The sequence below is a fragment of the Neomonachus schauinslandi genome, chromosome 9 (assembly GCF_002201575.2).
Source record: "Neomonachus schauinslandi chromosome 9, ASM220157v2, whole genome shotgun sequence".
Taxonomy (NCBI): domain Eukaryota; kingdom Metazoa; phylum Chordata; class Mammalia; order Carnivora; family Phocidae; genus Neomonachus; species Neomonachus schauinslandi.
Genome location: NC_058411.1, coordinates 29,566,984 through 29,592,596, shown reverse-complemented (window position 1 = coordinate 29,592,596; position 25,613 = coordinate 29,566,984). Strand labels below are relative to the sequence as shown.

At 40.7% G+C, this 25,613-nt stretch overlaps 1 protein-coding gene across 1 annotated transcript in view; it reads left to right on the top strand.

Moving 5' to 3' along the window:
- SIPA1L1 (signal induced proliferation associated 1 like 1) overlaps positions 1-25,613 on the top strand; it is a 368,372-nt gene that overhangs the window by 12,798 nt on the left and 329,961 nt on the right. The window contains exon 2 of the mRNA XM_044918349.1: positions 21,187-21,268. The gene's annotated coding sequence lies outside the window, so the exon portion shown is untranslated. The remainder of the gene's footprint in view (positions 1-21,186; positions 21,269-25,613) is intronic.

The following is a 25,613-nucleotide window of genomic DNA, read 5'->3' as shown; positions in this document are numbered from 1 at the left end:
TGAGTGTAACTGTTGATGAATGACGTCTAAGTAAGTGTGCTCGGTGTTCAGCGTCATGAGAGCGGTAGTGGCTTTAATAATGCAGGGAGGCCTCGGGAACCATGTGTTTCAGAGGATATTGTGGAGGCAGAAATGATTTGGATATTCTCTTGTATCTTGCAGGCAAGAGGATATCTCTCTTTTTCTTTCAGGTCCTCAAATTTATAAAATAAGTTTACCCATCTGCTCAGTAATGTTTAAGTTACATAACCTTTTGCTTTTCATTGAATTGACTTGCTATACATTATCTTATTCCAGCTTGTAAGAAATTGAACAATAGGTACCTATTATAATATCACTTAACATAATTGTCTGAAAAAAACCCAGCCTTTGTCTTTACTTTTGAAGTACATATTAGGAAATTTAGGTCAGTTGTAAGAAATAATTTGAAAGGGATCTGTGTATTTAAATCTCTGTCTTTTCCATGCTTAATAATTTTTTTCCCCTAGAAGGAATACAGCTTACTTAGATTCTCTAAAATATCTTTCAGAATTTTCCAAATTGCCTGATGGCTTTTTATTTGAACTCGAGTCTAGTAATCATTTTTATTGGGGAGATAGGCTCTACATTTCTGAAGTTGCAGTACCTGTTTATGCACTCTTGGTTTTTTTTTCCTTTATGTAACACTTTTATTGAGTTATAATTAACTTATTATATAGTTCTTGCATTTGAAGTGTACATTCACAGACTTGTGTTACCATCTCCATAAACAATTTTAGAACATCTTCATCACTCCCAAAAGGAACTCCAACCCCTTTTGCTGTCACTCCCTGTTTGTCCCCAGCCCTAGGCCACCACTAATCCACTTTATATACTTGCCCCCTCTGGATGTTTCCTGTAAATGGGCTCGCACAATTTGTGGTCTTTTGTGGCTGACTTCTTTCAGCCAGCTCTATCAGAACACTTTAGCTTTTTTTCAAGCACTTTAACTTTGGTGGTAATGTACAGATTTTGGACTCAAACCAGAGAAGAGCAAAACCATGAGCTGCCATGTGTGTTGTGGAGCAGGGGGTGAACTGTGAAGCTTCCCCAAAGAACCCCGCCCCCTTCCCCGCCCCCATGCTAATCCTCAGATGCACTCAGTGCATGAGATCACGCAGTAATCTTGCCTCTCCTTGCCCGAGCCTGCTTCTTTCTTGAATTTTCCAGATAGCTCTCAGATGTCATCTCTGATTCTTCCCTTTCTTCTCTCTTTGGACTGGTCTGAGACCAAGCACTGCCTTTTTTTTTTTTCCCTTTAGAATTGATTCTTGTTTTCAACTTTTCCTCCTTTAATTGCCACTGTCTTAGGACAGACCCTTGATCTTTGTATCTGGGTGGCGCGAGCAGGCTCCTTTGTCAGCATCTCGCCTCCTACTGTCCCCTGTCTAGGCCATCTTGTCTGATCATTCTTTCTAATGTAGGACCTCCTAGGTATGTGTGCCCCTCTCAGGGAACTAAAGTGGTTCAATACCTTGCCATGTCAAACTCACACTCTTCTGCTTGCTTTTGTGACCTTTCTCTTGGGTCTCTCCCTTCCTGCTTATCTGATTTCTTTGGCCTCTCCATGACTGTGTGTCTGCTTTCATATGGGCCTCTGCTTTCTCTTCTTCCCAACTATTCCAACTTTCTTTGAGCCATTGTTCATGTTCCATGTTAGTTCTATTTAATTTTAAACACTAAATTCCTCAACCGTAGCTTTATCTCTCTTATCCTCTTCCCTGCATATCACGCTCCTTATCATTATTTTGTTTTGCTTTTATCCCCTCTGATGCAGTACCAGCCCCTGAGTTCCAGTTTTATCTGTCTTTCTCATCCTTTTGTGCCTACTTCCTTCACTGCCATTTTTCTGGTTAGAGTAACTCATCTTGAGTTCTCTCTTCTCTGATACTTCTCTGAGATGCTGTTGTACTGTGTTGTATACGTAAGGAAATCAGCATTAAATAATTAATGCACAATTCATCAAGGACATTTAGTCTGGAGAAGACTCAGAAGGGATGTCATCGCTGTCACAAGGGTTGAAAGTCCATCATACCTAAGGAGGAGAGATTACCTTTGTCTTCCCAGGCCCCACAGAGAAGGACATGAGTAGAGTAAATACAGCCATGTGAAGGAGCATCACAAAGGACTTTCTAGTAGAGCCTCCTGTAGGAGTGACCGGCTGCCTTCCCCATCGCAAGCCTAGGCTGGATCATTCTGGATGGGGCCCTTGTAAAGGCCATTCAGACAGTTCTTGGGGGCTCAATGAGGCTAGTGGTTCTTAGTCTCCGTGGAGTGTTAGAATCTTCTGGGGAGCACGCTAAGTACACGGAGTCTCTGTCTTGGAGGATAGGGACCATTTCTTATTTTGTATGTTTATTTGCCCCAGAGGAATGGGCACACTGGCATTCATTTTTGGATGGCAAACTGATTAACCTGCTGTTTAGTGATTTTTTTCCCTGTTGTAAGGCTTGTAACTGTGTTCTTTATCCAATTGTTTTCATACAACTTAATTTCTTAGTTGAAAAGGAGCCACTCTCTTTTCGATTGCTTCATGGTAGGCTCAGTCTTTGGATTTTGTTGCTTCCTCGTTACACAGTTTACAAAGGCTGCTACTTACTGAGTACCCAATGTGCCAAGCACTTCCTGTCACACCACTGCTCATCTTTATAACAAGCCTACAAGATAGACATTAGAACTCTATGAGTGAGAGCCAAGCTGTTGAGTTCCTCTTATAAACGTTCTTACATTAACTTACATTGCAGCAGCTACTGAGTTAGGAAATGGTCTAGTGCAGTCACCTGTTGGGACTAGAGTGGTTGCAGTCATGTTTTGGCTGTGTGCATAGAATATATTTTATTGTTGGCAATGACAGAAAGCCTGTCTGCATATGATAGGGTAGCTGTGACCATCACCCTGTTTGTTTTAAATACTGTCCGTGCTGATGATAGAAGCTCTCCACCCATATCTCCAATGAAGGGCTGGTCTTGCTGGTAGAATTTTTAAGCATGGTATTTAAAAAAAAAAAAAAATTTGTTTTAAACACTATTCACACTGATGATAGAAGCTCTCCACCCATTTCTCCAATGAAAGGCTAATTAGTAATTTGTTTTAAACACTATCCACACTGATGATAGAAGCTCTCCACCCATTTCTCCAATGAAAGGCTGGTCTTGCTGGTAGAATTTTTAAGCATGGTATGTAGTTTATCATCTCTCTGTGTTTTGCTGCAGTGGAGAGTCAGGGACTGTTTTTTGTATCTGCAGTGATGATCTGGATTTCCCAGAATTGGCATGTGACCCATTTAGCAGTTTCTTTTCCTGTATCTCCTGTAGGACTTTGGCCTGTCAAGGTGACTTCCACAGTGCTCAGTTAATAATAGTCATAAATACCTTTCGCTGAGCTCTACCAATGGATAGGTTCTTTGCTTAGATCATCTGATTTTATCCCCATGGAATTCCTGTGAAGTAGGTATTATCAACAGACAATAAAGCTGAGAAAGGCTAAGTGACTTGCCCAGCTTGCAGACCCTTGCCTGTTTGCATTTTTCCGGGGACTTAGACATGGTTTGCACAGGCATTATACCATTTCTTTCGTTTCTCTCACCTCCTGTTGCTGGTTTCACTAAGAAAAATGAGGTGGTAGGCGAGTGAACTTTTAGGAGATGCACAAGAGCAAGTATCTTGGACTCCTAGAGAAAATTCATGGTTAGTATATTTAATTTTCTCCCTTCCGATAGAGTCAAGCTATTGGTTGTGGTTGAATATTCTCTTTGGCCAACTGAACTTACTGAGGTGTGGGAAACAACCTCATAGGAGGCTCACACCTGCTATAGAAGTTTAAGGCCCAGGGTTGCAAATGTTTCTAGTGCAAATAGCTAGACGAAATATAAATATTTATGGTTGGGGCGAAATAAATATAAATCTTCACAGAGTTCATAATAGCCACAGAATTATTTTCTAGTAAGAACACTTTCACTTTACTTCCCAACCGAGGGCAAGACAGGAAACATGAGAAATGTCTTTTCTTTCTCATCCTGCAGCATGGGTTCTGCTGTGAAGTTGTCATCCTGTCATTGACTTCCTCCTCTTGCCCTAAAATGGTCATACTGTCATCAAGTCAGCATCTGCTTTGTTTTGAAATAAGTGTGGTTTAGGAGCCTGGAGGTATATTAGCAATATACAGATTTTTAAAGAGAGGTTAATAGAACTGAAGTTAATTGAAAATACAAAAATGGGTGTAAGATCGGTCCTGGCAATCAGGTGTGCTTCTAGGAAACACACATTCAGTTGATCAAACAGAATTGAAGTCACTTAGTAAAAGCTGATTTAGTTAACTGAGGTCATGGTGGAAAACGAAAACATGTTTACTACCTTAACTTTTCTGCTGACCTGTGGGCTTTGTGTGTTTATTGAATCCAGTATACCCTTCTTTAAACTTTATGTTCAGGTCATTTCTCCAAACCAAATATTTGAGACTTTTCTTTCATGTTAAATCACTCCTTAAATTTTCTGCTTTGGTTTATTAGATAAGGATTTTTGGTGAAGTGATAACATGGCTGGGGTGGTTTTAGCTTAATCCCCTGTTTGCTTTTATATTTAGGCTTATTTAATCTTAAGAACAAAGATCAATCTTAAAGAGTATTCTTAAACTTTGGTAGCTGAGCCAGGGCCATGATGTGCCCTCTAAATGGGGCATAGAGCCCTGGGGTTATTTAATGAATCCAATTTCTGGGGATTTCTCATTTTAGAGCAAGATGCATGAGGACCTTAGGTTTGTTCGCCATCCGGTTCTTGGTTTACTTCTGGGAAATTGTCGAGTGCAGTCACCTGTTGGGACTAGAGTATCACCTTGGTAGTTCACCTTGTCTTCGGGTTGTAGATTTATCATGTTTAACTGCTTTGGTTTTTTGAAAGCTACCTTTATAATAATGATATTTAACTATGATAATCCACGTTCGTTAAAGACATGCCACATTCATACCTTGGTCCACCCACCATCCATTAAGAGAGTCTGCTTCTAAATGTTACCTGAATACTCATTCATTCAACAGACACTCACTGAGCTGTTTCGTGGCGGGCCCCTGCTGTGGGTGAGGTGCTGTGCTGAGTGTTGTGCAGATGATTCAGCAGACCTGTTCTCAAGATGCTTCCAGCTCGCTGGGGAGTTGTGGGGAAGAAGAGAGAGATGTCCAGGAGGAGATGAAGGAGATCATTTAAATGCATCGGCTTTTCTTTCCTTTTCTCTTCTTGTTGTTCTTTTTTTTGTATTAGGAAAGCACTGCACAAGGTTTTTTTTTTTTTTTTTTTGAAAATTTAGAAAATACCAGAAAATATGAAGAAGAAGAAAAAAAATCCTCCATTATTTTACCACCCAATGATAACTAACCACAATTAATGTTTCCATGTTTCCTGCCTTTCAAAAATGGCTTCTGAAAACAAGCAAAAGGGGCTTGAAGGTGAAATCTGATGGGGAGAAGGAAGAGGCCCCAGGAAGAGGGCAGCATTTTCCACCGTGGGCATATGGCATTGGGTACAGCAGCTTTGGGGGTGGGGTGTCTTCTTTTCCTCAGGAGAAAAACATTGGGGAACAAAACCAAGAGCAGCTTTGACCTTAGGTTTCTCTGTGAATAGTTTCTAAGTTGCAAGTGAGTTGTGTTCTAAAACTTTGTAAGGTGGTAGTTGGCATTCTAGGTGCTTTTCTCAAACGTTAATTTTATTTTAACCTGGTGGGTATGAGTAGGTCAGAGCCTGCCCTCAAGGACAGGGTGTGAGAGCTGATTTACAAATTACACTGTGTCCACTGTGTGCTCATGCTTTAAGGCCAGGAAGTTCACAGCAGGAGAAACAACAGAAAAAACAGAAACAGTTTCATTTTTGAGGGTCTGTTATGTACTAGTACATTTTTGGATATATTGTCTCATTTAATTTTCAAAGCCAACTTTTGAGGAAGGAATTTCCTTCATTTTTACAGTTTAGATTTAGAACATGGGTGCAGAGGCTAAGTTGCGTTCCCATGTTACACAGTGTGGTAAGTGGAAGTGGTACATACAAGCTTTGGGCCCTGAGACCTGGTTTCCATCCTACCACTGTGACCTCAGGAGATTCTTTAACCTCTTACCTGTTTTTGAAAAAGGGGACAGTGATGATGCTTTAATTCGCAAGGTTATTATCAAGAAGAAATGAGATGATGTATGTCACGCCCTCCCCACAGTTTGGGTTTAGTACCAGTGGATGGGAGCTCTAATTATTATTATTATTATTAATTTTTTATGGAGCCCAACGCAGGGCTTGAACTCATGACTTTGAGATCGAGATCGAGAGCCGGACACTCAAACTGCTGAGCCACCCAGGCGCCCTTGGGAGCGCTAATGATGATGGCAGGTGTATGGCAGCAGGGACAGGGTCTGGCATGTAACAGACGCCCAGCCCAGTCCAGTCTGTGTCACTACCCATCCTCCCTTCTTGCAAGCCTTCCCAGCTTCTCAGCTGTCCTGGTCTCTTTCCCTTGGGTTTTTAAAGACCCTGATGGAAAGATACATTTCATTTGGGTTATAATGGTGGGTTCTTGGAGCCATAAATTTCATCTCCATTACACAGGAACATCCCATCTCATCACAGTTGTCTTTGAAAGGTTATCCTGAGCATTTTCGCCCAGGCGTCAGATGGAGGAAGGCAAGGGTAGGAAAGCTAAGAGCTCAGATGAAGGAGAGGTCGGGGGCACAGAGGGAGGAATCAACTTGGGTATCTTCCCAGCTTCATTTGGTCCCTGCCGGCCTCAGCGAGGACTGTGCTAAGGCCAAATGTGGCTGGGATTTGTAACTGAGAAGAGGTTAAAGGGCAGGACAGGTGCTTATGTATGACATACTTGGTTCTCCTTGCATAGTCATGCTTTTTCATTCACATATTCAATCAAGAGTTTGTTGAAGCTCTCCTGGGTTCAGGTCACTGTCAGTCTTTGGGACTCACAGGGCACATCCGTTCTCACGAAAGCAAGCCAAGCTGACAGACGGGTTTCAGACAATTACAAGTCACTTATTAAGTGGCAGGATGGAGAAAAGCTGGGGGAGGTTTGTCAGAATATGTTAAAGTTATTTTTCTGTGTTTGCTTCTCCTGTTAGACCTTGAAGGCCAGGAATTGTGTCTTTTGCAATTTTGTATTCCCAGAGCCTAATCTTACATGCATCCCTGAATAAATATGTATAAGTTCAAAGCTGGCACAAGGAGAAGATAGTTTATAAATGGTGCATTTCAACTATCTGTGTATTTGTGGAAATCTCAACCCGATAAATGGAGACATCTGATAAGCCCTTGATCTATTTTTAGAAGGCAGAAGATGGAAATTGTGGCTCCCTGATTCATGCTGAGAACTTTGGGTGAAAGTGGCTTCCATTTCTTCATGATGGAAGAGTCTTATGGCCTAGATTTTTAGAAGGAGATTTCACAAAGCTCAGAGAAAAGATAGGGTACCTCCAAGGCCAGCAGAACTATAAAAAGGAGTATGGTTTCATCCAGATGGGTAGGAAGCTCCAAGAAACAAAAGTTGTGATTGTAGATTCCAAATCACACTGATAAGCAAAAATGGGGCCGGCTTCTGAGAAGGCAGCGCAGCTGTTTGGGGCCATTGCAAGAGAAGCCAGATTTTTAAAAAATAACAGCTTTATTGATATATAATTCACATACCAAATTAACCCATTGAAAATGCACAATTCACTGGTTTTTAAGATATGCACAGCTTTGTGCTACCATTACCACAGTCAGTTTGAGAACATGTTCGTCACCTCAAAAAGAAACCCATGCCCTTTAGCTCTTGGGGCGCCCCCCCTATCCCTTCAGACCTAAGCAAGCACTAATCTCCTTGCTGTCTATAGAGTTGCCTAATCTGGATGTTTCATGTAAATGGAATCCTATACTATGTGGTCTTTTGTGCCTGGCTTCTTTAGCATGATGTTCTCAAGTATCATGCATCTGTACTTTATTATTATGACCGAGTAATATGGACATTTGGGTTGTTTTCACTTTTTGTGTGTTAAGAAGAATGCTGCTGGTCATGTGTAAGTTTTGGTGTGCACATGTTTTCATTTCTCTTGGGTGTACACCTATTAATGGAATTGCTGACTTCTGTAGTAACTCTGTTTAACCTGCCAGACTGTTTACCAAAGTAGCTGTCCCCTTTGACATTCCCACCATCGGCAGTGTGTGAAGGTTCCTGTTTGTCCACATCCTTGCCAACGCTTGTTGCTGTATTGTTTGGTGTTTTTATTTTAGCAGTCCTAATGGGTGTGGAGTGGGATCTCATTGTGAATTTGATTTGCAGCTCCTTAATGACTAATGATGTTGATCATCATTCATGCGCTTTTTTAAAAAATTTTATTTATTTATTTTTGAGAGAGCATGTGAGAGCAAGAACAGGAGCAGGGGAAGCAGGGGAGAAGGGCAGAGGGACAGGGAGAAGCAGACTCCCCGCTGAGCAGGGAGCCCAGTCTCTGGACTCTGAGATCATGACCTGAGCCGAAGGCAGATGCTTAACCAGCTGAGCCACCCAGGTGCCTCCATAGTTCATGTGTTTATTGGTCGTTGTATATCTTCTTTGGAAAAATGTCTGTTCAGATCCTCTGCCTGCCCTTCATCCCTCCTTCCCTCCCTCTGTCCCTTCCTTCCTTCCTTTTAAAGATTTTATTTATTTTATTTTATTTGAGAGAAAGAGAGGGTGCGCGAGTATGCAAGCAGGGGGTATGGGAGAGGGAGAAGCGGGCTCCCTGCTGAGCAGGGAGCCCGATGTTGGGGCTCTATCCCAAGACCCTGGGATCATGACCTGAGCCGAAGGCAGATGCTTAACTGACTGAGCCACCCAGGTGCCCCTCCTCTGCCCATTTTAAAATTGAGTTGTATGTTTTTTTACTGTTGAGTCTTAAGAATTGTTTATATACCCTAAATCCAAATTTTTTATCAGATACGCTTTGAAAAAATTTTCTCCTATTCTGTGGGTTGTGTTTCTACTTTCTTAGGAAGCCACATTTAAGTGGTGTATAAAAGAGACAGGGGCACATAGTAAGCATGAAAGCAAAAGAACAGACTGAACGCCAACAAATGTTTAGAAAGGTTATATCTAGAATGACCCATGACTTGTAGGGAAAGATTTGAAATTACTACAGTAGTTTAAGAAAACTTTTTTATAAGTATAATACACATCAAGTGCATCGTAAAGATAGAGCTCAGTAAGTCATCAGAAAATGAATACATGTGTGTAATCACCATGCAGGGTCAAGAAAGAGAACATGACCAGCCCCAGAAGCCTTCTCATCGTGCACCTCTGCCATCACTAGTCTCCTCTTTCCCCAAAGGTAACCACTCTTCACTTCTAACACCATAGATTTGTTTTTACATATTTTTGAAATTTGTAGAAATGGGATCATAAAGGGTATTTTCATTTGTGCCTGGTTTCTTTTAACTTGTAAAATGTATCCGTGTGTTCTTTGTAGCTGTAGTTCTTTTTTATTGCTCTATAGTTTTCCATTGTATGAATATACAACTATTGATATGTTCTACTCTTGGTGGGGGCATTTGGGTTTCAGTTTTTGATCTTTGGCTATTACATCCTTTGAGGGGCACATGGACATGCATTTCTGTTGGATATATGTCTAAGAGTGGACTTGCTGTGTTATCAAGTATGTTTGAGTTCAGCTTTAATAAAGATCAGGTATGTGAAAATTAGCGTTCAGTCTATAATACAAGAGGAGGAAGAAGAATGAAGCTAGACGCACTGTTTAATCTTCAAGGAGGGAGTGCAGAGTCATTCACTCCTTCTGCTGTCTTCTCTAGCGAAGAAAGTGGTTTTCAGACAGAAGGGTAGAATACAAAAGATGCAGTAAGTGAGAGCGTTTTCACTCAGTTAAAGTAGGTAAAAGTCTCCAGGCTGAAATGAGTTGTTTCCTAGGATACTGAAAACTGCAATTATTTTCGAGGAACCCATTTGGAAACTTCAAGAAATGAGAAGGTGAGAGAAGCTCCTGAAATCAGTGTTTTTGTTTTCTAAAGAAAGGGAAATGGATTAAGTTGCATGTGAATTTCTGGCAGAAATTGAGTCTAGGTTTAAACAGGTGATTGATAACACTGAGAGAAAGAGGTAGTGGTTATCTGGAGCCAGCAGGGTTTCTGTCATTCCAAAAGTATTTATTGGGCTTCCAATTCCCATAGGTTCCTGGTTCTCCAGGTGCTAGAATACAAAGATGAATGTCAAGCTCCCAGTTTAGGGTATCAGCTTGAAGCAAGTATTCTTAGTGCATTTCCTTGCATGCATCCTTTAAATGGCTCAACTGGGGGGGAAAACAGACCCATTCTGATAAGCAAGTAATTACCAAATGTATGCAGAGTGCCTGTAAAGCTGGTTATGAGGTGCTTTGTGGCCCTGGGAAGGAGAGGGGGAGAAGAGGAAGTCTTTGAAGAGGTGACCTTGCTTCTTAAAATAGGAAGAGACCAGGGGTGAGTGGATGAGGTGGGGAGGGCAGGTACCAGCTGGTATGGGTGTAAGAGCATTTCTGCTGTCCTGGGTAAAGTGATTATGAAAAGCTTTCTAGAAACAGGAAGATGTGACTGGCCGCTTATTGGCCTCACAGTGAAAATCTTTGCATATCATGCTGAGGAGTTGGGACTTTTATCTTACTGGGAGGAAAGAGCTCTGGAAAGATTTAAATATCCTGGGAGCAGACAGATCAGATTTGCATTTAAAAAGTTTGCTAATAACGTGGAAAATAAAAAGTACTAATCTGGACCTAGGGCAAGGGGGGCCTCTTACAAGAGTGAAGGTAGGGAGTACGCAGGCCAAGAGGCCAAGAAAAGGAACAGATTCTAGAGGGATTTAGGAGAGACTAAAATAAGTCATTTTGTGCTTATCTTGTGTTCTTCTTAAAAATAGATTTTAAGAAGGAGAGATAGGCTATTAGTTAAGGGATTGCTGTCTTTTGATTTCAACAAAATGTCTCATTTAACAAAATGCTGTCCTTATGAATGAGATGGAAAATACGAACTGGGTGTTTGGTGGGTTTTTGTTGCTTGTTGGAGAAGTGTACTTTAAAAATAGTAGTTTTAATGGATTTGCCTCAGCTGGGAGGGAAGCCTTTCCTACTGTGCTGTTAGACTCTACTTCTCGGGGTTACAACTTTTATCTTTTTTTGTTTTTTTTTAAAGTAGGCTCCACACCCAACCTGGGGCTTGGACTCACAGCCCTGAGATCAAGTCACATGCCCGAGCCAGTCAGTGGAGTAGGACTCTTGATCTCAGCCCCACAACTTTTATCTTTTACTGAGATGGTTTTATTGTTGACAGATGTCCGTGTGAAGGAAACGTAGAAAGGTAAGGTAATGTAGTTGACAGAAGCAAGGTTTTAAAACACACACGTTGAAGGAAGTGAAATTGGGGGAGGGCAGAAATTTTTTTCTTTAATATTTGTTTTTTTTTTTTTTTTTTTAAAGATTTTATTTATTTATTTGACAGAGAGAGACACAGCGAGAGAGGGAACACAAGCAGGGGGAGTAGGAGAGGGAGAAGCAGGCTTCCCCGCGGTACAGGGAGCCCGACATGGGGCTCGATCCCAGGACTCTGGGATCACGACCTGAGCCGAAGGCAGACACTCAACGACTGAGCCACCCAGGTGCCCCTTTCTTTAATATTTGAAGTGCAATATACATTAGTACTAAGTAGATATACAGTATATGTGTGGTATTAAAATTTCATGGGGGAGTGTGATTAAGGAAAATGTCTAAAAAAATCTCCTTAGGGAGCGATAGCAACAAAAGGTTGAGTAACACTGCCTTAGAAGAATTCAAGGGTTGGGGCGCCTGGCTAGCTCAGTTGGAGGAGCATGGGACTCTTGATCTTGGGGTTGTGGGTTCAAGCCCACATTGGGTGTACAGATACTTAAAAATAATACAGTCTTTAAAAAAAAAAAAGAATTCAGGGGTTGGAATGGCGAGCTAAAACTTGCTGTAGGAAGAGGTGGAGAGACCCCCGAAAATGTCTACATTTAGGACCAGAAACGAAAGACCTCACTCTAAGATGTGAATACTTCTTGATTTATATGTTTACGTGGAGAAAAAAAATAGAGTTAAGTTTCTTTGTTACTTTTATTTGACCTTAAACTCAGTATGTATGAGTCCACAAGGTGGATTTTGCTAGGAAACGAGTTAATGCAGCCTTAGGCTTCATTTATAAACATAGATGTTATAGAATTTAGAGTGTTAGTGTTCTACTGTCCAGAACCTGATTGGGAAGTAGGAAAAATGGGAGTATCCAGCAGATGATCAGGCAGATGAGAGCTCTGAGAACCACGTGGAGAAGTATGAAGCCAGAACAGAGCAGAACTGGCTTACTGTTCAGCATACCATGGCGGCGGTAAGAATTACTGCTCAGATCCACAAGCATAACTGAATTGGGCAAGGCTGTGTACTTAATAAATGAATTAAATCAGTATTTATTAAGTGCCTACTATCGATGATAGCTAGCATTGTTCTAGACACTGGAGACGCAGTAGTACATACTCAGCAAAATGGAAAAAATACTTATGCTCATGGAACTTTTAGTGTGTGGAGACAGCCAATAAACAAGGATGTAAAATAGACAGCATTCAGATATTGACAAGTGCTAAAGAGAAAAAATAAGGGAGGGGGCAGAAAGGATGTGAAATCCTGGGGAGCGGTGGACATGTTCATGAAACCAGGCCAGAGAAAGCCTTATTGAGAAGGTAATTAAAAACAAAACAAAACTTTATATAATAGTATAAAAAACATACAGAAGAGTGCACAAAGTACGTGTGCAGTGGGATGATTTTTTACAAAGTGAATACATTTGTGTAATGAGCACTCAGATTAAGAATAGAATATTACTGGCCCCTGGGGTGCCTGGGTGGCTCAGTCAGTGTCTGCCTTCAGCTCAGGTCATGATCCCAGCGTCCTGGGATGGAGTCCTGAGTGGGGCTCCTGGCTCAGCGGGGAGTCTGCTTCTCCCTCTGCCCCTCCCCCTGTGCATGCTCTCTCTCACTCTTTCTCTCAAATAAATAAATACCATCCCAAAAAAAGAATGTTTCTAGCCCCTCAGGAGGCTCAGTCACCCCTTCCCAAAGTATTACCCCTTGACAACTAATTCCGTAACTTACATTTGCCTGTTTGTGAGCTTTATATTAATGCAATCATGTATAATAAATTCTTTTGTTTCTGGCTTCTTTCATTCAACATGGTGTTTGTGAGGTTCATCATGTCCTTGCAGGTGTCTGTAGTTTGTTCGTTTTTGTTGCTGTAGAGAATTCCATTGTATGATGACACGATTGTTTCCTGTCCTTGGCAAGTGAGTAGTGCTGCCTTTTCTGTGCATGTGTTTTTGGTGAAGACATTCTATAGGGGATATAATTAGAAATGGACTTGCTGGGTCATGGGGTTTGTGTATATTCATTTTAGTAGACACTGAGAAAAAGCTTTCCAAGGTGGCTATCCGTCAGCACCTTATGGGAGCTCCACATTCTTGGCAACACTTGGCATTGCCTGCTGTTGAACTGTAGCTGTTCCGGTGGGTGGTAGAGGGATTCCATCGTGGCTGTATTTGCATTTCCCTGTGGACTAAGGCAGTTGAGGACCTTTTCATATGTTTACTGGCCATTTTGATACCACTTTTTGGGGCAGTGAAAATGTTCTGTATCTTCACTGTGGTGGTGAGAAGTGGTTGTTAGGATGTGTTTTGAGAGCAGGGCTGACAGGATATGCTCACGGTCTGGACGTGTGGAGGGGGAAAGAGGAGCCAAGAATGGCATTAGGTTTTATTTTATTTTTATTTTTTGCCTGAGCCACTGGAAGGAGGGGAGTTGGGATGTTGGAGATAGAGAAGGTACATAATTTTTAAAATTTTTCGGCATTTTGAAATAAGTTAATCAGAGAGACAATTATCATATGATTTCACTCATGTGGATTTTAAGAAACAAAACAGGATCATAGGAGAAGGGAGGGAAAAATAAAGTAAGACGAAATCAGAGAGGGACACAAACCATGAGAGACTGTTAACCATAGGGAACAAACTGAGGGTTGCTGGAGGGGAAGGGGATGGGGGCATGGGGTAACTGGGTGATGGGCATTAAGGAGGGCACGTGATGTAATGAGCACCTGGGTGTTATATGCAACTGATAAATCACTAAACTCTACCTCTGAAATTAATAATGCACTATATGTTAATTAATTGAATGTAAATTAAAGACATTAAAATTTTCATCATTTTATGAAGAAAGGCCATTTGAATACCAAAAGAATAGAAAGGATAAAGAGTATAAATGAATAAAGAGCAACCCTTTAAATTGGATACATTGAGCTAGCTTTATGAAATACTCATGAACAAGGTTTTTTTTCTTTTCCCTCATTTCTCTGAGGACCTACAGTTGCAGGTATTGTTTTGCAGACTAGCTTTGGGAATCACTCATCGGCAGTATTACATATGTATTTTTGACTTTGATACTATTAACGAGTGAGCATCATATCCATCCTTAAACCTGCAATAGATTGAGGTTAGAGTCTAAATATGAGAAACCATAAAAAAAACTTCAGAGTAGACCATGTGTCATTTCTAGCCCAGAAATACTTCATTTCTTAAAAAAAAAAGAGAGAGAGAGCCAGATGCATCTCAAGGACACATATGGTGCACGTGTAATCATAGTAAAGCTCCATACTCATCTTAGTAACTTCCTTGCCTAGAGGCTCTCTGAATTATTGTTTCTAAAATTTTGTTTGGAAGAAGCCAAGCTCTGAGTTTTCTTGAGCAAGCTGATTTGCCTTGTCCTTAGGGAAGAATATAGTTATTTTTGACTTTTGTGTATTCCCATTCTCCCCACCACCAGTGTTAAAGCTAAGTGCGCTACAGAGTATTCGGGCAGCAGGAGGGGAGTGGTGCCGCAGTCAGGAAGATGGGGTGGCCCTGAGGACCTGTGACCCAGGGTGAGGTTGGCACCAAGGCTAGTAGACTTGTCTGGAGTCTCTCTTGACGCGTACTTGTGCTCTCCTTTGAATTGAATACCCACTTTCTATTTGGCAGACTGTTGAGTCACCTTCAGAATGAGTATCAGTGTCATTAATTGGTTTCAGAAGTGTGTAAGTGATCTTTTATATAAAAGTTTTGCCTTTGAGTATTACATGAGAAATATTTGTGTGTGGTTTGGTAGTACAGAGTAATTTGATTATTCAGAGATATCAGATGTCCTTTGTAAGATTCTCCTGCCATTTCAAATAACAGTATTACTAACAACTGATTACTTTTCTCATCTTTGTCAACTGGTTTTGTGGGACTTAATGTCTTCCTACCGAAAAGAGAATTTTAACATGCATAATCACTTCTTGGCGTTTCCAGTCTGCTTTTGGTGTTAGGTCCTAGGGTAATATTTTAGTTACCTGATGTGTCTGTGGGTTTAACATGATTATCTTGCCCTGAGGGATGGGTGAAAATAAGTGAAAAGTTCATCGCTGCTTTGTGAATTAAGTTGTGCCTTGGCACAGAGTGCTGATCATTTTGGCATTGCAACACAGCATTAGATCACCTTGTCTGCAGTTTGGGAATGTTCTCCAAGTGCTGCCTAACACTACAGGCTTCTCCATAAACTTGAGCTGGTATAGAAAATGATGTTTATTGTATCCTGTTCTCAAATATCTCGCCAAGTTACTGTCATCAGCTTCTTTATTGATAGAAAATTAGTTAGGCAAAAATCATTTTCTTCTTCTTGCATGGGAGAGGTGATGAAATTTATGAGAAAGTACATATAAGGAAAGGTTGGAAGTGTTGATTGTGGATTTGAGCCCTGGCTGGAAACAAAGAACTCTTGACTTACAGTGGAATGTTCTATGTGTTCCTTGTGTCTTTCAATCTCAGCTCTTGTATATGGAAATAATGAAAGGAATATGTGCTACGTGAATTGGTCAGGGTTTTTGGTTACAGATACTAAGATCTATTCTAGTTAGTGTAAACAAAAAGGGATTTATTAGGGGTGATAGGTAGCTTAGCAAATCGTCGGGAGGGCTGAAGAAAGAGCCCGGAGGCCGAGTTTCTGGGAATGGTTGCCAGTACTGAATTGTGGGACTGGCCCTCCGAGGGACTGCTGCCCCTGCCTGGGTCGGGATGCTCCAAATCAGGAAGCCGGAGCCAGAAGCACGCCACATTGCCAGCAAAATGCGTGCCACACATCCTTCCACCCTGCTGCTTTTCCCACGTAACAGGACTCTGTTCTGAAGGAGTCCCATGCGGTGCGCCAGGTTGGTAGACTCTAATTCATAAGCCTTGCCTGTATGTAGGGTGAAGAAGGCAGGAAACGTAATTCTTCCATCCCCAGTTGGTTTATTTGCTTTCTTTTGTAATTCTGCATCGAAAAGGTGGGCTTTACCCAGAAGGGAGCTGTTAACAGTGGTGAGAGGAAGTGTAGATTTGGGGCCTCTCTGAATGAGATGGTCATCACAGCACCTTTTTGAAATAATACTCTGGTAAGAAGACTAATGGATTGCAAGTAACTTTGAAGGAAGCCTACTATTTAAAAACACACTTTTTAAAATTGGGGGTGGTGGTGCGTAAAGAATATTTGGAACCCCAGCAGGTGCATGCTTATGTTAGTTTAGGATTTCCATATTAGTCTAATGAGAGTATGTTGATAATGAAGCCAAGACAAAAATAATGTCTTTTTTTGCAAGTTGTTTTGTCCTCGGTGAGCCAGTCCAGCCCCATCCTTGAGAATCTTTTGATCTGAGAAAGTTGAGGGTTTATGCATGAGTCAGGATAAATTCATTATTGTTCTCAGAAGAACAAATTAAAGTGCATGGATCTGTGATGGTGGGTTAGCATTGTTATAATTTTTCAGATATGGTTATTTACCTAACTTTTTTTCTGAAATGGACCTAGCCCTGGAAGGGGTTTGGAAATCACATGGTCCACTGCCCTGATTCTGTAGTTGAGGAAATCGAAGGCCAGGGAGTGAAGGGATTAGCTCAAGGTTAGACAGCTGGTTGTTGGTGGTGGGAGGTGGGGTGGCCTCCTGATTTCACAGCTTGCCTGGTCTTTCCCTGCCAATCCCTCTGGGAAAGCATGGGTTTCTCCCCAGTGGGATGAAGCTCCAGTGCTTCCTGGGTTCTCATACTGAGATTTAAGTCCTGGTTGGGACATCTCAGTGGGTTGTTAGTTGGATAATACTGCTGTTCTTTCATGTGTCAAGTAATACTTGGAAATTTCTTTTTGACTTTTAAGGAAGACGGGTCACAGAAATAAGAATTTTGTTCAAACTAACACTTGGGGAAGAAAAAAACCGCATAATGATCATGCCTAATTGAAGATGTAAGTTTCGCTTGGTAAACTCAGCTGCAAAAACGAAGGGGGTTTACATACAGCTCTCTTCTGTTTACTCTTCTGGGCTGTTCATAAATTTGCCCATACACTGTTGTTTTGATAAGGCATTGCTATTACATGTACAGTCAGTACAAGGTAAAAATTACTAGGAAACTTTAGTTTGACTCACTTCTCAGCTCCTTCAAGTCTTTGCCCTGAGTCTTACCCTGACCCGATTAAGATTGCAATTCACCCTTCCTCCATTCATGCCTCCATCTCCTTAGTCTATCATCCTGGCCTCTTTCTTTTCAGTAGCACATACTCTCTCTCACATTGTATATGTATCTCCCATGTCATATGTCTGTATGTTATGTTTACTGGTTATGAGTACATCATATATGTCTATATTATGTCCATGTAGTCTCTGTGTGTCGGGTGTCTCCTCCATCAGACTACAAGCTCCGTGAAGGCAGACTTTTGTCAGTTTGTGTATCCCAGCACGAAGAATAAATAGTGCCTGCCCTGTAGGAGATAGTATATGAATGAATGAACTTGGCAAAAAGCAACTACTCTTTAGGATTTCTACTAGTAAAATGCCAGATTCTCAATCCTAGTGTTTATTTTATTCATGAACTCACTGGCGATGGCAAAAATCACCAGTTGGTATGTAAAGAAGGTAAATTATCTTAAGGCTGTGAGTTGTGTTATAAACAGTATTCTGGAACTTCCTTGCTTATTTGGCGCTAAGGAAGGAACTCGGCTTCAGGTGAAAAAAAAGTCATTAAATTTTCAGATATTATCAGTGGAACAAATTCTTTAGACATTAAAATCTAGATTACTCAGTGATAAAAATGTACAGATATAGATTTGGATGGCAGCTGGTTTTAAATTTAATTGATAGAAAAGCTTTTCATTTCCAGCATTGTGGCAAATAGAGCCAGATTTCAGAGAATCAGGGTCCTGAGGCAGCAGGGGTGGGAAGAGGAAGGGATCAAGGCCTAGGGAGAGTTGGAAAAACCCTTCAACAGAGTCATCCAGATGTGAAAATGCATCTGTACACCTGCTCAGAGAAGCTGGAAAACGAGACAGGGAGACCCATTTAATGCAGATAAAGTCCATAACATTCTGAAATTTTCATTTATCTAATTTGCTGGTAGGCTCCCAGTAAGTTCTGGGCCATAATGTAACTTATAAATACTCATTTTTATTATTTAAAGATGTATTTGATTTTTTAGGATTTAAGGGAAATAAAGATGATCCTTAATGTCTTAGGAAGATGTTAAGAAACCTAGAAGGTATCTTAGAAATAGGCTATCCTGGCTTTTCATGTCAGCTTAAGCCCAAAGGTTAAATGACTTGCCCAACATCGCCAACTAATTCTTGTCAGAATTGGTACTAACTTTTGTCATAAATTATAACCGAAGCATCCGTAATAAGAGAGGAGTATACAGGCCTCTTTTTGATAACCTAGGGGCGGTTATAAATTTGTTCCAAGATTTATGTTTTATCTTAAAAGTTTTAAAAACGCATGCAGATATTCCATCCTATACAAATTGCATTCTTCTCTCTTTTTTTTTTTTTTTAGAAGATTTTATTTATTTGACAGAGACAGAGCAAGAGAGGGAACACAAGCAGGGGGAGTGGGAGAGGGAGAAGCAGGCTTCCCGCGGAGCAGGGAGCCTGATGTGGGGCAGGGAGCCCGATGCGGGCTCGATCCCAGGACCCTGGGATCATGACCTGAGCCAAAGGCAGATGCTTAACGACTGAGCCACCCATATGCCCCACGTGCTTCTCTTTTTATGTGTATAAGCCTGCATATTTTTGTGCTGATTTGTGGAATTGTCATCTGGAGTTAGAGAAAATGAACAGAATGAAAAGATCACCTTACGTTATTGTCTTAGAAGTGTTAAATCAGAGTTTTAAAGAAAACCACAATGGGGGAATAAATCTACTTGATTTGCTTTGAAGTTAAATGTATTATAATAGAGGAAATTAATTATAGCACAGTGAAAATACCTTATTTAGAAAATATTTTCAACCTCAACTTGGGAAGAAAGGCTTGCTATTTTTGTCAATTCAGCATTCTGTGTAAGTGAAGTAAGGCATTATGCTTTGTGTTTTTTTGCTGGAGGTACAAGTTTGGAAGCGATGAGTTTTTTTTAAAAAGAGAGAGAGATGGTTTTTGTATATAATTTTGTAAGTACATTTTCCCTGAAGATTAGATCATATTTTTATGGAGAAAGACAGCCAACCCCGCCCTACCCCTTTCCCCAGCAGGGAATTACTCTAAAGGTTTTGCTTCTTAATCTTTTATGTTAATCTTTTTTTTCCCCTCCAACACATGGTTAAAGGAGATTTTTATCCTGCAGCGGACTTGTAGCTTGATTTTAATATGCTCCAAAAGATCGTTACCCCAGTTGATTAAAGAGCAGGCAGGGTGTGATAGGAAGAGCACCAGGCTGCCAGTCAGGAGATTTTGACTTCATCTTATCTGTAGGATGATGGTTTTACAGTGGTGATGGGGTGTTGCAACCTCTTTCAGCTCGGAGAGCTTATGATACGTATTTGCTCATAATCTGCTTAGTGCCTCATACCCGTATTTCCTAAAATTTCAAGTATAGACAGGGCGCGTATTTCAAGTTGCACTGTCTCCCCACAAAGCAGCTCTCTCGGGATGAATACTTTGGGAGCCAGTGCCCTTTGCTTTAGTCTGGCCAGTGGGTTCCCCTGTGTGACTGCGGTCGTTCTGTAAGGACCTGCTGGGCAGTCTCTGGTGGCTCTCAGAAGGCCCTTCTCCACTGAGCAGCACGAGCTCTGTGAACCTCTGAGCATTTTCGAGATAGCCTCCTAAAGTGTGAGGAATTTTCACATTGGGCCTGGAATCTTTAGGAACTGGACCATTGCTCCTTTTGAGCGGTTTGCCACTTAGAGGCCTTGTATTAATGTTGGAAGTAGCCATCTAAATTTTTATGGTCTTATATTTGCAGATTTTCCACAGATCATAGGTGTGCATATGAGGAGGCCTCTGGCAGAAGGGTCTTCATGATTGTTTTCCCATGCTAGTCTCATGTACCCAGGGTCTCTTTGTCCTTGAAGGTGTACTGTGGCGTGTGTGTTTTCAGTTGTCTGTATCACACTGGCTAGTTGACTAGCTCTAGGTGGATATGCGGAAATAGCCTGCAGAATTACTGGATTCTTATCCCAATCTGGCAGACTTGTATGTTTAGAAGCCCAAATACAGTATCTGTTGGCAGGCACGTCTTGGCAAACGGTGAGTGACTTGCGGGTGGGAAGAAGTGCAGTTCTGGGTAAGCTGACTGGGCTGGAAGCCCCTGCCCCACAGCCACGCTACGACTGTAGTCTGGTATCCAAGAGAGATTCGTTTGTCAGTTTTTTAGAAATCATAGCTCCAAAGTCAGAGGCAGCTGTAAAACCCCTCAATTATTTTGTGATTCAGCTCTCATTATTTTTCACATCTTCTGGATTTGAAGTTTTGAAGATTTACACTCAAATAGAGTCTGGAAGGACTAAGGTACCTGTTAAAGACTTACTTTGAGGCTGAAGAAAGCCTTTATTTTTCTTTCATTTCCCTAAGGTATGGCAGTATTAGAGCAGATGGAAGGCTGGAGTTTGAGCTTAAGTTGTGTGAAAACTTCATCAGCCAATTGGCTGACTCTTAATGGTGAGACAGGAAGAACCACCCACGTTTTCCATTTTGGATTTGAGTCACAGAAGACAGGTTTCCTGCAGAAACCATTTGGCTTCAACAAGTATACGGAAATTTCATCTTTGATCAAATTGATGTTTTTATCTTCATTGTGCATGTATTTCAAATTAATTATTCCCCCCTTTCAATCCTTAGGTTCAATTTTGAATGTGAATGGCAGTAAACTAATATCCAAGATTTCTGTATAAGAAGTAGACCAAAAGGACTGTACTTTCAGGTAAGGATCTCATTTTACTTTATCTTTAATAATACACAGCTGCTTTGGCAGAAGTCTGGCATGGCCCCGACCCCCTTTCCTGTGAATAGAAGTATAGGCGAATTTTCTAAAATACAGCAAATTGATTGCTCTGACAGGTTTCCACCTGTTTGGGATTACCTAAGAGGTGTCAGTGGGGTTGGCTACTTAAAATCATTAGAGAAGCAAGATGTGATGGCAGTTAATGTACACACACACACACACACACACTCATTTAAAATGGCATATAAAGTTGTATTTAAGTTTTCTTTTTCTTTTCGGTGGAGGAAATCATCCTTCTAATACCTACCACTTCCTTCCCATGATTGATCGATTGATCTATCATCTGTCTGTTTCCCATGTATTTAAAGTTTAAAGACATAGAGAGTTTTCAGATTAATTTCTCTATCTCTATGGCATCCCAAAGTACTAAACAGTTGTAGGCATAAGGAGATTATAGAAAAAGCTCTGTACTTGAAATAATTTGGAATGTATAGGGCCAGTATTTAGAAATGAATTCTCCCCAGGGTGGGGAGGGAACTGTGTAGACCAAAAAGAAGCAAACCCCCACCCCCCATCCAATAAAAACCATATTTACATAGAAAGTGTTGTGCTGGGTTGGGATTGTCATAGTGTTTCTGGGTACAAATGAAAGCGTGTTTCAGAGAAGTGATATATTGGTTTTTAATCAATTACCTAGTTTTCCTAATTGGTTTCAAGGTATTGAGTCCCCTCCCCATATTAGCTTTTGTACCTCTTTAGGGTGGTTATTTTTCAAGTTTAAAATATGTAAAACTCAATTTAAAATTATTGGCATTGTTTGAAGAGTGAGTAATCCAAAAATCACGTATCAGTAAGTATCAGTAATACATTGTAGGATGGCTCTTGTAGCAGGTTTCATTTCCTAACTGTGTTACCAGTTGACAGAAATTCCTTTGCAAAACATTAACATACCAACAAAGAGAGCTCAGTAGAGAGAAACTGGCTTGGGGTTTGTAACAAGCTTGCAGATGGTGTGTGGACATAATTTCTTTGCAGTTCTTCCTGGGCAGCCTTAGTCAGACCTCTGTAGTAACTCTTTTTTTTTTTTAAAGATTTATTTTTATTTATTGGGGGGGAGGGGCAGAGTGAGGGTGAGAGAGAGTCTTTTAAGCAGGTTCTGCACTGAGCAGGGAGCCCGGTACAGGACTCGATCTCACGGCCCTGAGATCATGACCTGAGCAGAAGACAAGAATCCGACGCTTAACTGACTGAGCCAGCCAGGTGCCCTGCTAGTAACTCTTTACTCATCTCCCTGCAGGTCTTCCCTGTGGGGTTAAATGCTGTTACCCTCTGCTTAGAATTCTTCTGGGCCTCCCCATCACCTAGGGCAGTGGTTGTCAAACTTTTGGGTCTCAGAAACCCTGGTGTTAAAATTGTTGAACCCCCAAGAGAGCTTTGTGTTTATGTTGATTATATCTATCACTATTTACTGTATTGAAATGGAGAAAAACTTAGGACATAAAGAATATATAAGCTTGCATTCCCTTGGCTGGAGAGTGATGACATCATTGATCATGAGCTTCTCGCAAACAGTGTACATTTAGGAGAGAAAGAGAAGGAAAAGGTGAATAGCATACTATTATTTTTACAAGTTAGGTTTATTGAGGTGTAACTTCTATACAGTGCAGTCCACCCTTTTTAGTGTACAATTCTCTGGGTTTTTACAAATGCATGTGGTTGTGTAGACACAGTGAAGATATAGAACATTTCCATCGCCCCAAAATGTTCCCCTGCCCTTAGCCTTAACGCCCTCTGACCTTTTCTTTGTTCTGTAGTGCTTTTTTTTTCCCCCAGATGTCATATAAATGGAATTAATACAGTCACAGCCTTTTGAATCTGGCTTCTTTCATTTAACATAATGCATTTGAGACTCATCCATGTTCTTGTCTGTATCACTAATTTGGTTTTTTTTATTGATGAGTCTTACTCCAATGTATGAATATACTGCAGTTTGTCCGTTTACCAGTTGGAGAACATTTGGGTTGTCCTAGCGTTAATATTAAAATAGTGTTAACCTCACAGATCCCCTGAAAGGGTCTCAAGGACCCCGAGGAGCCCGAGCCCTCTCTCTGAGGACCTCTGGCCATCTTGAACTACTTACCTGCATGTGATGTGCCCTCTGTTTAAAACACCAGGATCTAGCTCAAGGGTCTCCTTTGTGCAGGCCTTTTTTTTTTTTTTTTGTCTTTTTAAAGATTTACTTATTGTATGAGAGAGAGAGAGAGACTCCGAAACAGACTCCCCATTTAGTGGGGAGCCTCACATGGGGATCGATCTCAGGACCATGAGATCATGACCTGAGCCGAAATCAAGAGTCGGACGCTTGACCGATTGAGCCATCCAGGCGCCCCTCTGCAGGCCTTTCTAAGCCCTCTTCCCACCATCCCCCAAGGCTGAGCCTCAAGGCTGGGCTGGTCACCACCCCCTTTGTGCCTCTGTCGTGCCTTTTCCCCTGGCTCAGCAGTTATTGAGGACATCGTAGCCTCCCAGTTTCTGGAGGGTGGTGCCTTCTCTGTCCCAAGTACATGCCCGGCGCATGGAAGATGTAGTACATGTGTGAATGAATGAGGTATGGGAGACTTTCTCATATAACATGCGTCCCTCGTTTCAGTTTTGCAAAGTATATATAGCACAAGTGATATTTAATATCTTTTATTTTTATTTTTATCAGATAAGGATGTCTATGGTCTTGACCAGGCTGTACCTTAGAATAACTTGGGAAGCTTTTAATAAACATACTGATGACCAAGATTAAATTCTGATCTCTGGAGATCAGGCTTGAGTATTAGTATTATTTAAAAACATCACTGTTGAACCTGATGTGCAGCCCCCAGAGAATCATTGTTAATAGAGTTTGATTTACCATGAAGTCTTAGTGATGATGTAGTTGAGACTGGAACCCTGGTCCTTGACTCCTACTGGAATGCCTTTTCCTCCACGTTCCAGACTCTCATGTGAATAGAAGCACTATAGAGATTTACAGAGTCTTGTAGATGACTGCATTTTCAATTTATGGAGGTACTGTAGTGTGAAGACCAGAACACTGAATTTAGGGTCAGGGGGAGTATGTTTCTGTTTGACTCTGCATTTATTAACTGTGGATTAAAAAATACTTGAGTCCGTTCTCACTTTTAAAATAAGGATACTACCTTAAATTCTAGAAGCTTGTTATGGGGATTCAATTAGATACTACGTTTAAGGTTTTTTTTTTTTTTTTTTAAGTAGGCTCCATGAGCCCAGAATGGGGTTGAAGTCATGACCCTGAGATCAAGACCTGAGCTGAAATCAAGAGTTAGATGCTTAACAGACGTCCCTGTTAAAGGATTTTAAAGGATTTATTTAAGGGATTGCAAAATCCTTTTGTAAACTATAAAGTGCTTTCTAAAACTTATTTTTACTTGATTTTAGCATCGTGTATTTATTGGCTAACTTTCCTTGAGGTTCATAAATTACATGAATAATATATAAGGGTGGTCTCACTGAAATAGTGAAATAACAGATTTATGCAGAGTAAAACTAAGAGGTCACCATTGGTTGCATAGTTTTGATCCTTTGAATATGAATTTAAGTGCATAAATGTGTATGCCTGTGACATACTTTTTTTTTCCTTTGGTTGTATTAACATAGAGTATATTTTGTTTGTTTGTTTTTTAATTTGACAACATGTCTTCTGTCATTCCATATTAGTATATATAAATCCTTCTCATTCTTATAGCTGCGTAATTTTTTCATATATTTCCATATTGGTGGACATTTAGCCTGTTTCCAGTCTTTTACTTTTATAAAAAATGCTAATGAACATTCTTAGCTCTTATTAAGCCATTAGTTAATTCTTATTAAAACATTTATTCTGTTTTACAGATAGTGGGAGATGAAGTAAATGTCTCGTGAATGAAATCTTAGACATTTTCTACTCAAGTCAGGATAGAACTTAGACTTTTTTAAAAGTTGTGGTAAAATAGGGACACCTGGGTGGCTCAGTTGGTTAAGCGACTGCCTTCGGCTCAGGTCATGATCCTGGAGTCCCGGGATCGAGTCCCGCGTCGGGCTCCCTGCTTGGCGGGGAGTCTGCTTCTCCCTCTGACCCTCCTCCTTCTCATGCTCTCTGTCTCTCATTGTCTCTCTCGCAAATAAATAAATAAAATCTTAAAAAAAAAAAAATTGTGGTAAAATATAGTAGACTTTGGAGAATTTTTTCATAGGATCTTTGTAAATTTAGTTTGTTTTATTTTTCTGGTATTATCATTTCACTATTTGGATAAACTTTGAAAGACTAGTATGTATA